This window comes from Sminthopsis crassicaudata, chromosome 1, assembly GCF_048593235.1.
Source record: "Sminthopsis crassicaudata isolate SCR6 chromosome 1, ASM4859323v1, whole genome shotgun sequence".
Taxonomy (NCBI): domain Eukaryota; kingdom Metazoa; phylum Chordata; class Mammalia; order Dasyuromorphia; family Dasyuridae; genus Sminthopsis; species Sminthopsis crassicaudata.
In genome coordinates, this window is record NC_133617.1 from 76,944,580 (window position 1) to 76,954,545 (window position 9,966).

The following is a 9,966-nucleotide window of genomic DNA, read 5'->3' on the forward strand; positions in this document are numbered from 1 at the left end:
CTCCTCAGGACCATGTATGTGACTGGGCTTGGGACATGTGGCAAAGCACACAGCACATTCAGGAGCCTGACTCCCTCCTCTTCCTCCTCCTCCACTCTGCCTGAGAGGTGTTAGCTTCCTCCTCCCACCAGCTCCTTAGGACTGGCGCTCTTAGGCCTCCGCTATTCTCATCACCAGGTTGGAACCCTCCTCCTGGCTTGTGTGCAGTTTCAGAGACTCTGCTCCCGACTCCTGGCTTTCCCCCAGCTGTCTATCTGGAGTCTCCATAGGATAGATAACAGGGAGAGCCTCTCATCATCCTTCAGGGTGAGGTACAACAAAGTCTTATGGGAGGAGGCTGGTGATTGATCCTCAGGAAGCAAACTTTACAGGAACCCCCTGAACCCCCGCTCCACACACAAAGCTCACAGTCTAGTAGAAAAATGAAATTTCTGCTAAGAAAGTATGACAGGACAGTGTCAAGCAAGGACTAGCCAGACTGGAGAATGTCAGAAGTGACTTGCTGATGACAAGCAAGAGGTGGAGTGAGATTTGGGTAGGAAGGAGAGTTGCTTCAGTCATCCTGGGCTCTAATCAGCACCTAGTACCTGTGGGAATTCTGGCTTCCCAGGACCTCCATCATCTGCAAAATGAGGGAATGGAACCACATCAACTAAGATTCCTTCAGATACACATCCTACAATCCTGAATCCGCCTTTGCTGGCTCTGCTCTTCAGGTGGTACCTTTGCCCTTTAGGCTTCTACTTTTCACTGCTTTTAGAGCCACCTTTTATCACTGAACCGCACCCTGAGACCTCTGAGCTGCTTCCACCCACTCCCCACCTACAGGTTCCCTCCATCCTGATCAGCTGCAGCCACAATGAATGCTCTCTACTGCAGGTCCTCTTCCTTGAGGCGTCTTAGCTCATTACCCCAGAGTACAAAGTGTGTCTTCTTGAGTTTGTTTACAAGGATCTAAAATCAATCATAATTCTACACTGACCATCAGGTTCCTGGACAAAAAGAAAATGTCTCTATCTCAGATTCGGGTTTTGCTTCTCTAATTTAAGCAAGGACTCCCAGTACCAGATTCCTCCCCTCATACCCTTTTCCCTGTAGCCTAGGCAAAAATGAGGAAATGCAACAAGTACAGAAAGAGTTCTTATCACCTCAAAAACCTAGATAAAAGAGGCTTATTATGGGGTCTGGAAGTAAGGTTAAAGTCTAGTTAGTAAAAGATGTTAAGAGGGCACCAGAAACAGTGTTCCAGTGGGTAGAGGCTCCTTGGGATGCTAAGCATGGCATAGCTGGCATGTTTGGACCCTCTGCAAAGAGGCTTTTAGTTTGGCTTTTTTATAACAGGGGGCTTTGGCTACAAGCTGAAGGGGGCTCACGGGTAGAGTCCCAGGTCAGCTCTTGGCTCAGTTTCAGCTAGGGTCAGAATTTGAATTGAATTCCATGCTTTTCAGGACTGAGCTGACCCCACTCAGATAACAAAGATGAAACTGGAGTCCACTCACTGAGGCAGAATTGAAGATTTTCTCCTTGAGGGATTTTTCAGTGTTTGGGGGTTCTCTCTTCACTTATAGTGTAGTTCACACAAAAAGAAAAAAATGGGCGTTGGGGGAAAGTATTACAGAATTTCAAATTTGGTAAAGACTCAACTTTATCATTCAATCTGTAGTCAAAAAAAAAGTATCTACAACATGCCTGACAAGTGATTGCCCAATACATGCTTACTTTTCAAAGGGGAGGGGAGAATTTAACACTACAATAGCAGTCCATTGCCCTTAATCTCTGCCTACCTCTATGGGCCATTTGTGGTTAAAGAAGTATAGAACCAACTAGTCTACCACTTTACAGATCTAAAGAGAATAATAGACCTGGTTGAGACATTAGTCTGATCCAATCTATATGTGACTTCCAGTTTAAGAAACTGCCTTCTGGGGTATCCCATTCTACTTTTAAGTCAACTCATTTTTCAGTTGTCTGCTCTCCATGATCCCATTTTTCTTGACTGAGATACAGAGTGTTTTGTCATTTCTCCAGCTCATTTTGCAGATGAGAAAATTGAGGCAAACAGGTGACTTACCCAAGTTCACATAGTGTACCTGAGACTAGATTTGAAGATGAATCTTTCTGACTCTAGGCCCAACATTCTATCCATTTTGGGGACAGCACTAATTTTTAGCAAGTTTGGCAAAATCACACCAAAATCCATCTCCAGTTTCTACTGTTGCTCCCCCCTAAGTTCTACCCTTTAATGACAAACAGAAGTTTAATCTTCCTTCTATGAGACAAATACTTGAAAGCAGTTTGCCCTAAATCTTATCTTCTTCAGGCTAAATATCCCCAATTCCAATATTCAGTCTTTATAAGTTCCCCAGTCATCATCTGATGCTTTTAGCAGTTGACTTTTACGGCATGGGTTGCCCTCTCCCTCTCCTGTCCTCAAAGCCACCCTTGTTCTGGCATTTGGGGGGAAAATGGGTTTTCTGGGTAAAAAGGTCCCATCCCTACTGCCTCTGCTCTCCCTTTACTGCCCCCCCTCCTCTATCTCCCCTTCTGTTCCTTAGCTGGGAGATGACACCCCGAGAAAGGCCAGTCTGACCTCCTTGAATTTGGTTTTAGGCATAATAAAACTGAATTGTCTCCTTTGCTAGTAACAACTCAGTAAATACATACTTGGGGCTTTATTGTGCAGCAATTTTACCCGACTTTCCTGTGGTGACTTAGACTTGAACCTGGGCAGCCCTAGTACAGTGCCTGTTGATGCCTGGCCCGGTGACTCCAAGCATGGAGGACTCCCATTAGTCAGCTCCCACAGTTCCCTTTCCTTTCATCGCCCTCCCTTCACATTTCCCACTGGAATTAACAGCCCTTCCTTCTTCCCTGGGCTCTTAGCTGTGAGTCATGGACCCAGATCCCCTGGGTGAGGCCGGCCCCAAACCTTGTCCCATTTTTGGCAATCACACTTTTCACACTGTACACACATTTTCTGGTTGGGCATTCTGTAGTAGGAAGGGAGCTGTGGTCAGAGGTGTGTAAGGACCTAGGAAGGGAAGAGCAGTCTAGGACGCCTGCCTAAGAGGAGCCAAGTCCCAGAGAGCGTGTGTATGCAGGGAAAGAGGTGATCAAATGAGTGTAGGACGGAGAGAGTCTGTATTCTCAGACTTCCCACCTGCACACTGCTCCCTCCATTTAACAGAAACTATGGAAACACCATATCCCTAGCAACTTTAGCCACCAGTGTCCATTCGTTCTCCATTTCTTGTGACCCAAAGCTCCAAAAAGAGGAATTAATGCCATTCTGGTTTCCTCACCAAAGCCCATGCTGGGAATTATTGTGTCTGGGGCCAATTCAATGATCTGGCTTTGGTCCTATTATAATAGGACCATCTAATGGCTGTTCAAAAAAGACAGAAGTTACTGGAAGAGGACTTTGCCTATTTCTCAGAGATCCCCTGGGTGGGGTGGGAAACACAGGCCTTAGGACTGCTGCTACTGTGTGATAGTAAATGTGTCAAATACCCACTGGGGAGACAAAGAAAAACAGGGACAGTCCCTGCCCTCAAGAAGCTCACATTATAAGGGAGAAGACAGTATGCAAACAACAATGCACACATTTAGGTACAGGCATACAAGGCACTAAAATGCAGAGCTGCTTCCTGTAAAAAGAATAACTTCCAGGGCCAAGGCAGAGCTTTACTGGAGGTATTCTGATAGATTTCTTCATAGGAAGGAATATGTTAATGCCCTGGGGCAAAGCCCCATTTGTCCTGTGCTAACACTTACACTCTCCACTTATACTATTTCCAATTCTACTACCAATCCCCAGTGACCTTTCATCTTTCAAAGTCCATTCATTCTGTTTTTACCCCTTTCTGCCCATCCTTATTGTTCTTATCTACTGACCAAGATATAACAGCCATCTTATGCAATTTTCCCTGAGATAAATGGGAAAGATGAGCTATTATTATTTTTCCAAGTAGAAACATGGAGAGGACAAGAAGCTGAAGGTGAAGCATAAAATGCTGTAGAAGTGGTTGAACTCTTGAATCCTTTGAGCTCCACCAGTGTTTCTCCCTAGGTAAGAGTAGCAGCTCACGTTTCCATTATGTTTTGAAGTTTACAATTCATTTTCTTCAGGGCAGCCTGTGCCAGAATTATTAGCCCCATTTTACAGATGGGAAAGGTGAGGTTCAGAAAAGGTAGTAAATATAAAAGCCTAGGTCTAAATCCAAGTCACTCAATTGCAAGTCCTCCATTACATGACTGAAGAAGGTGACAAAATTATTGCCAACAGATCCACTGTAGGTTTGTGCTATCTAAACTCAACTCAATAGCAATTCTTTTTTTTTTTTTAATTGTAGTAAATTTATATTTAATACACATTGCTTTATGAATCATGTTGGAAGAGAAAAATCAGAGCAAAAGGGAAAAACCATGGGAGAGATTAAAAAAAAACAGAAAAAAGTGAACATAGCATGTGTTGATTTACATTCAGTCTCCTTAGTTCTTTTTCTGGATGCAGATGGCATTTTCTGTCTAAAATCTATTGGGATTGCTTCGGATCACTGAACCACTGAGAAGAACCAAGTCTTTGATAGTTGATCATTGCACATTCTTGCTGTTATTGTGTACAATGTATTCCTGTTTCTGCTTGTTTGCATCAGTTCATGTAAATCTTTCCAGGCCTTTCTATAATCAGCTTGTCCATCACTTTCTCTCCCCCTTTTTTGAGGCTGGGGATAAGTGACTTGCCCAGGGTCACACAGCTAGGAAGTGTTAAGTGTCTGAGATCAAATTTGAACTTGGGTGGTCCTGAGTTCAGGGCTGGTGCTCCATCCACTGCGCCCCCTAGCTGCCCCCATCACTTTTTATAGAACAATAATATTCTGTAATCTTCACTCCCCAATTGATGGGCATCCACTCTTTTTCCAATTCTTTGCTACCACAAAAAGAGCAGTAGCACCCCTTTTAGTCTTCACATTCCCTCAAATCTTTGTCTCTCTTCTTCTTCACCATCAGAGCTTTCTGCTTTGTTACCTAACTTTCATCCCTACCAACTTGACTTGTGACCCCAAATTATATGGACACTGCTTCCTCCAGAGTCACCAAGGAGCTTTAAAAATTGACCAACTTAAAAAAAAACAAAAGCCAGGGTGAAGTCCCCTCCAGCTCGCCACAATCCCATTCCCATAGCAAGTTAGAATAGCATGAGAAATTGAGCAGAGCTGCTCCTCCGCCGCAGCTGTGCGTCAGCCAGGCACCAAAGCTGCCTCCTCTCTCTCTCACCCCCATCTCCACCCTGTTGCCAAGACCACTTGGCTTCCCCTTGGCAGCCTCTCTGGAATAGGCCTCCCTCTCTCCTGAGCCTGCCAGCCCTCTGGTGCAGGCCTTCATCACTGGGGGGTCTGCTTGCCTCAAGTGTCTGCTCTCTCCCCTCAGCAGGAAGGCTGGTCTTGCTAATGTGTCCTGTCTGACCAACCTGGCCTCCCTGTTCAGTGAAGCCCTTCATACCCTGGCCCCCTCCTACACTCTGGGCTTCCTGCACCTTATTCTTTACATGTACTCTGCCACCCGGGATTTCAGCTTCCATGCTGCTCCTTAAACACAGAGTTCCATCTCCTAGTCCTGGGCATTTTTCATTGACTCTCTCCCCCTCCTCATCTCTGCTTCCTTCACCTCTCAGCTGAAATCCCCCCTTCTCCAAGAAGCCCTCCATACACAATGCTTGTGCCTTTTTCTGTAGACTATCTCCAACTTATCCTGTGTTGGTTTGCTTGGTTAGCATTGTTTTCATGCCGTCTCCTTTGAGAGCAGGAACTTTTGGCCTTTCTTGGTCTTCCCAGTGCTTAAAGGCACAGTGCCTGGTACATAGTAGGTGCTTAATAAATACTTGTTGACTGACTTACTAATAAGGACAAGAGTGCTCAGTGCTGGATAGAAGAGCAATTGTGTTACAGTTTTCTGAAGAGCCTTTTCAGTATATACTTTGTATCATTAGTCCTTATCAGTTCCTGGCAAATAGTACACACTTAATAAATTCGTATAGATTGTTGAGTGACATCTTTTTTATTTAATAATAATTTATTCATTGTTTTAACAGAGGTTTCTTGACATCTTTAGAATCTTAAAACAATTCCTATATTTTACTTTTTTCAATTACATGTAAAAACAATTTTAACCTTCATTTTTTTACAATTTTAAAATCCAAATTCTCTTCCTTTTTTTCTCCTCTTTCCCCTCCTTGAAAAAGGATACAATTTAATTAGATTAATATTCAGCCATGCAAAACATTTCTATATCAACTGTTTCAAAAGAAGAACAGAGAAAAAATAACAAGAATAAACAAAGTTTAAAAAATATACTTCAACTGCATTCAGGCTCCATGAGTGTATGTAGAATAATATACACTCCACACTGGATGTAGATAACATTTTGATTATAAGGCCTTCAGAATTGACGTCAGTTTTTAAAAAATGACTAAGCTCCCCCCCCCCACCTCCTCCAGGTTTTATAAGCATGAGATGTTAACCTGTTCCACTTATGACTTGAACCCATTATCTCCTTTTCAAGCAATTTGGTGGACCCTCACTCCCAGTGGCTAACTGAATTTATGCCAAAATTAATGCAGACCCCTGATTGTCTTAACCTACTCTAACTCAAAACTCCGGAGTTCAAGAGAGCAGCCAGCTTTAACAGGGATTACAAGTGTATGCATCACATCACAATTGAATTGACATTTGACTCTAGCATGTCCAGATGTTGTGGCCATCTCTGAAGTGTCAGAAATAATCAGGGTCAACTCCAGGCTACTCACAATCCTAGCAGAGTACTAGAAGTAAGGGGATGAGACTCCTTACCTGGACACTAGCAAAAAGACAAGACTGAGCCAATGGTAAAGCAGAGCATCAAAGAATTACACGTCCTCTCCAACACTCCAGTGGGCCTAGAAGTTTGACTTTGGTAATTCCTTAATGCAGGAGGAAAGGAAAGATTGTCTGAGGAAGGAACTCTCAGAATGAGGACTGATATTTTCTCACTGGATAAGTGGGATGTGGAGTGTTCCTGGGGAGCAGGACACAGAATCTACCTTAATGATTCCCATTTTTTTTGAGGTGCAGTCATAGAAAATCTCCCTGTTTGTGATGAAAAATCTCAGCAACCACCTGAAAGAACTTCATGATGTCATCGTGTAGGCTTGTCAGTCAGTATTCCTTACCCCAAGTGGTAGTAGAAGATTTAAAAATCTAAATATGTGGGTATTATCAGACTGAATAAGTGGACAAAGGAGCATCTAAACACCATGCCATGATTTCAAGGTGTCCAGCAGCTAGGGGTTTTTTACTATGCCTCTATGTTCTGTACCATGTATTGGTGAAGATGAAAAAAATCCATTCCATCATTTTACAGATAAAAAAACTGAACCCTGAAAGATTAAATTATGTCCTCTAACTCCCCTAGGTAGTAAATCTCACAGGTGGGATTTGGTATTTAAATGTAGATCAGAAGCAAATGGGAAGGGAGAAATAAAAAGCACATGAGAGAGATAAAGGATAACTGGGGGAAAAAAATTGTCACACCTGCTACTTGGTCTCAATTAGCTTTTGAAGTATGATCAGAAAGCAGTTTTTCTGGGAAAAAAGATGGGGAGGTTGTTAACATACTGGCAGCTAAAAAAGCTAATAGGATTTAGGCTGAATAAAGAGAAACTAGGACTTATCCCCCCTGTATTCTGTTCTGTTTTGGGCAGATGCCATTGGGAGCATTATTTTCAGTTTACTCCATTTTTAAAAAGGACATTTAAAAATGTCCAAATAGCAGCAACCAATGAGAGAGAGAGAGAGAGAGAGAGAGAGAGAATGATTCTGGAGCAAAGTCCTGGAGTCTGGGAGGAAGTGGGATTAAGGGTTCCAATAAAGGGATTAGTTTATGTCACCATTATTGAACACTATGCCCAAGGCCAAAGAGAAATGATGTTGTGAAACATGGAGGAATGGAGAAAGGGTAGGGCTGAGAAAACTCTCCTTGGATAACCTGAGAAGTCAGTGAGTCATTTGCTCTTAGCTTGAGTAAGGAAAGGAGAGGGATGGGAAGACCAGGTGTGAGATTAGCAGTGATAGGAGACAAGAAAAAGTTTGCAATGATTTTTGTAGGGTAGGAAGGCGGTTGATTGTAAGCTAGAGAAACCAGATGATGTTAGAATTGATTGTAGGAGAGACACTGGCATAGGACCAACCAGCATGGTGTGCTCTCATCAGGGAAGGTATTGTGCTCTAAGCAAAGCATAACTGAATTAGCCCAAAGGAATCGCATAATTAGAGAAGACATCAAATGTTTATATAGATTATTTGTGTCTGACCTATGGCAGAGCATTCTGAATTCCTACTAGTCGGATCAGTCAGTCATACGCTGTCACTTGATTCTAACATAGTGATGTCATTTTGGTCCTCTATGAAAATGAAGGACAACATACAACCTATACACATGAATTTGTTATCAGAGAAGTTAGCTTGATTTTTAAATTATTTTTGGTGATATCCAAGTAGCCTCAAAGCAGGAGCAAGTTTTTACCACAGAGACAAAGATTCATACATAGGTAGAGATGGGGAGCTGAGACACCTGGGGAGGGGAGTTAGGAGTGACATTCTGGGGGAGGCTAATGAATAGTCAAAGGGGCTGGAACAAAAACCATGGACAAACAACTCTATCCCTTGAGACACTACTTATCATGTTTGCCCCTTAATTATCAAGGAAAGATTAATTTTAAAGCTGAGTCTGTGGAAGAAAAGGGAAGGAGATAGTCCATGGAACAAAGAAAAAGAGAAAGGAGGGGCAGCTAGGTGGCGCAGTGGATAGAGCACCAGCCCTTGAATTCTGGAGGACCCGGGTTCAAATGTAGTCTCAGACACTTAACACTTCCTAGCTGTGTGACCTTGGGCAAGTCACATAACCCCAGCCTCCCCCCCAAAAAAAAAAAAAAAAAAAGAGAGAGAGAGAAAGGAGATATTTGTTCCCTTTTCTAGATGAGAAAAACTGGAGACACAAGGTCTGTTAAAGAAGAAGAAAACCCTTTTGGAGAGGGACTGGCCTCAGCTAGGAGAGGAGACCTTCTTCTACCCATCAAGGAGTGGTACCTTCTATAACTCCCCACTGTATAAAAATAACCGATGACCACGAGAAGGATAGTAACAGGAATAAAATTAGAGTTGTGAATGGGAGGGGAGGACCTCACCAGACGGAGACAGAGAAAGAAGTTCAAGAGAAAAGAGACTTAAAAGATTGTTGGGTAAAAATGTTTAAAGCTTTTGGAGCATATTCTCTATCATGCTCTAGGATCCAGAATCCAGTCTAGTGTAGGCTTTCTTCTTGACTAGATCTTTCAATCCCAAAGTTTAGCAAGTTTGGGCTACTTTTAAGAGCACATCATCACCATGCAACCAATCAGTGTGACCCTAATCATTGCACCTTCTTCCATCCTGGGGAAAGGTCCAAATCCAGTTGTGCCAGATTCTCTGGACTACACCTCTGCTGCTTCTGAATTTGGCTCCTGCGGGCCTCAAATTCTTCCAGAAACCTTCATTCTGGGGAAGGAGCCAGCTGTCCTTTCCTGGACTTAGCCTCCACTCTCCCATAGGGGACAGAATGTAAGCTCCGTGAGGTCAGGGACTGTCTTTCTTTTTTTACATACATTTGAATCCCTAGGGCTTCTAGCACAATGCTTGGCACATTGTAGGGACGAAGTCAATATATCTGTTGAGTTGTTGACAGATATTGTTTCTTCTTGGCTTGAAAAAATCTGGGTTCAGCTTGCTGAAGATAACTGTGTCTTCTGTAGCCCCTCAAGTGTCACCTGTATCATACCAACCAAATGCCCACCTGTCTGTCCATTGGGCAGCCCTCAGTAACTCCACACCTTCCCATATATCTATAATTAGTGCCTGGTGACCCCCTAGAGACCAAAAGAATCCATTGCAAATT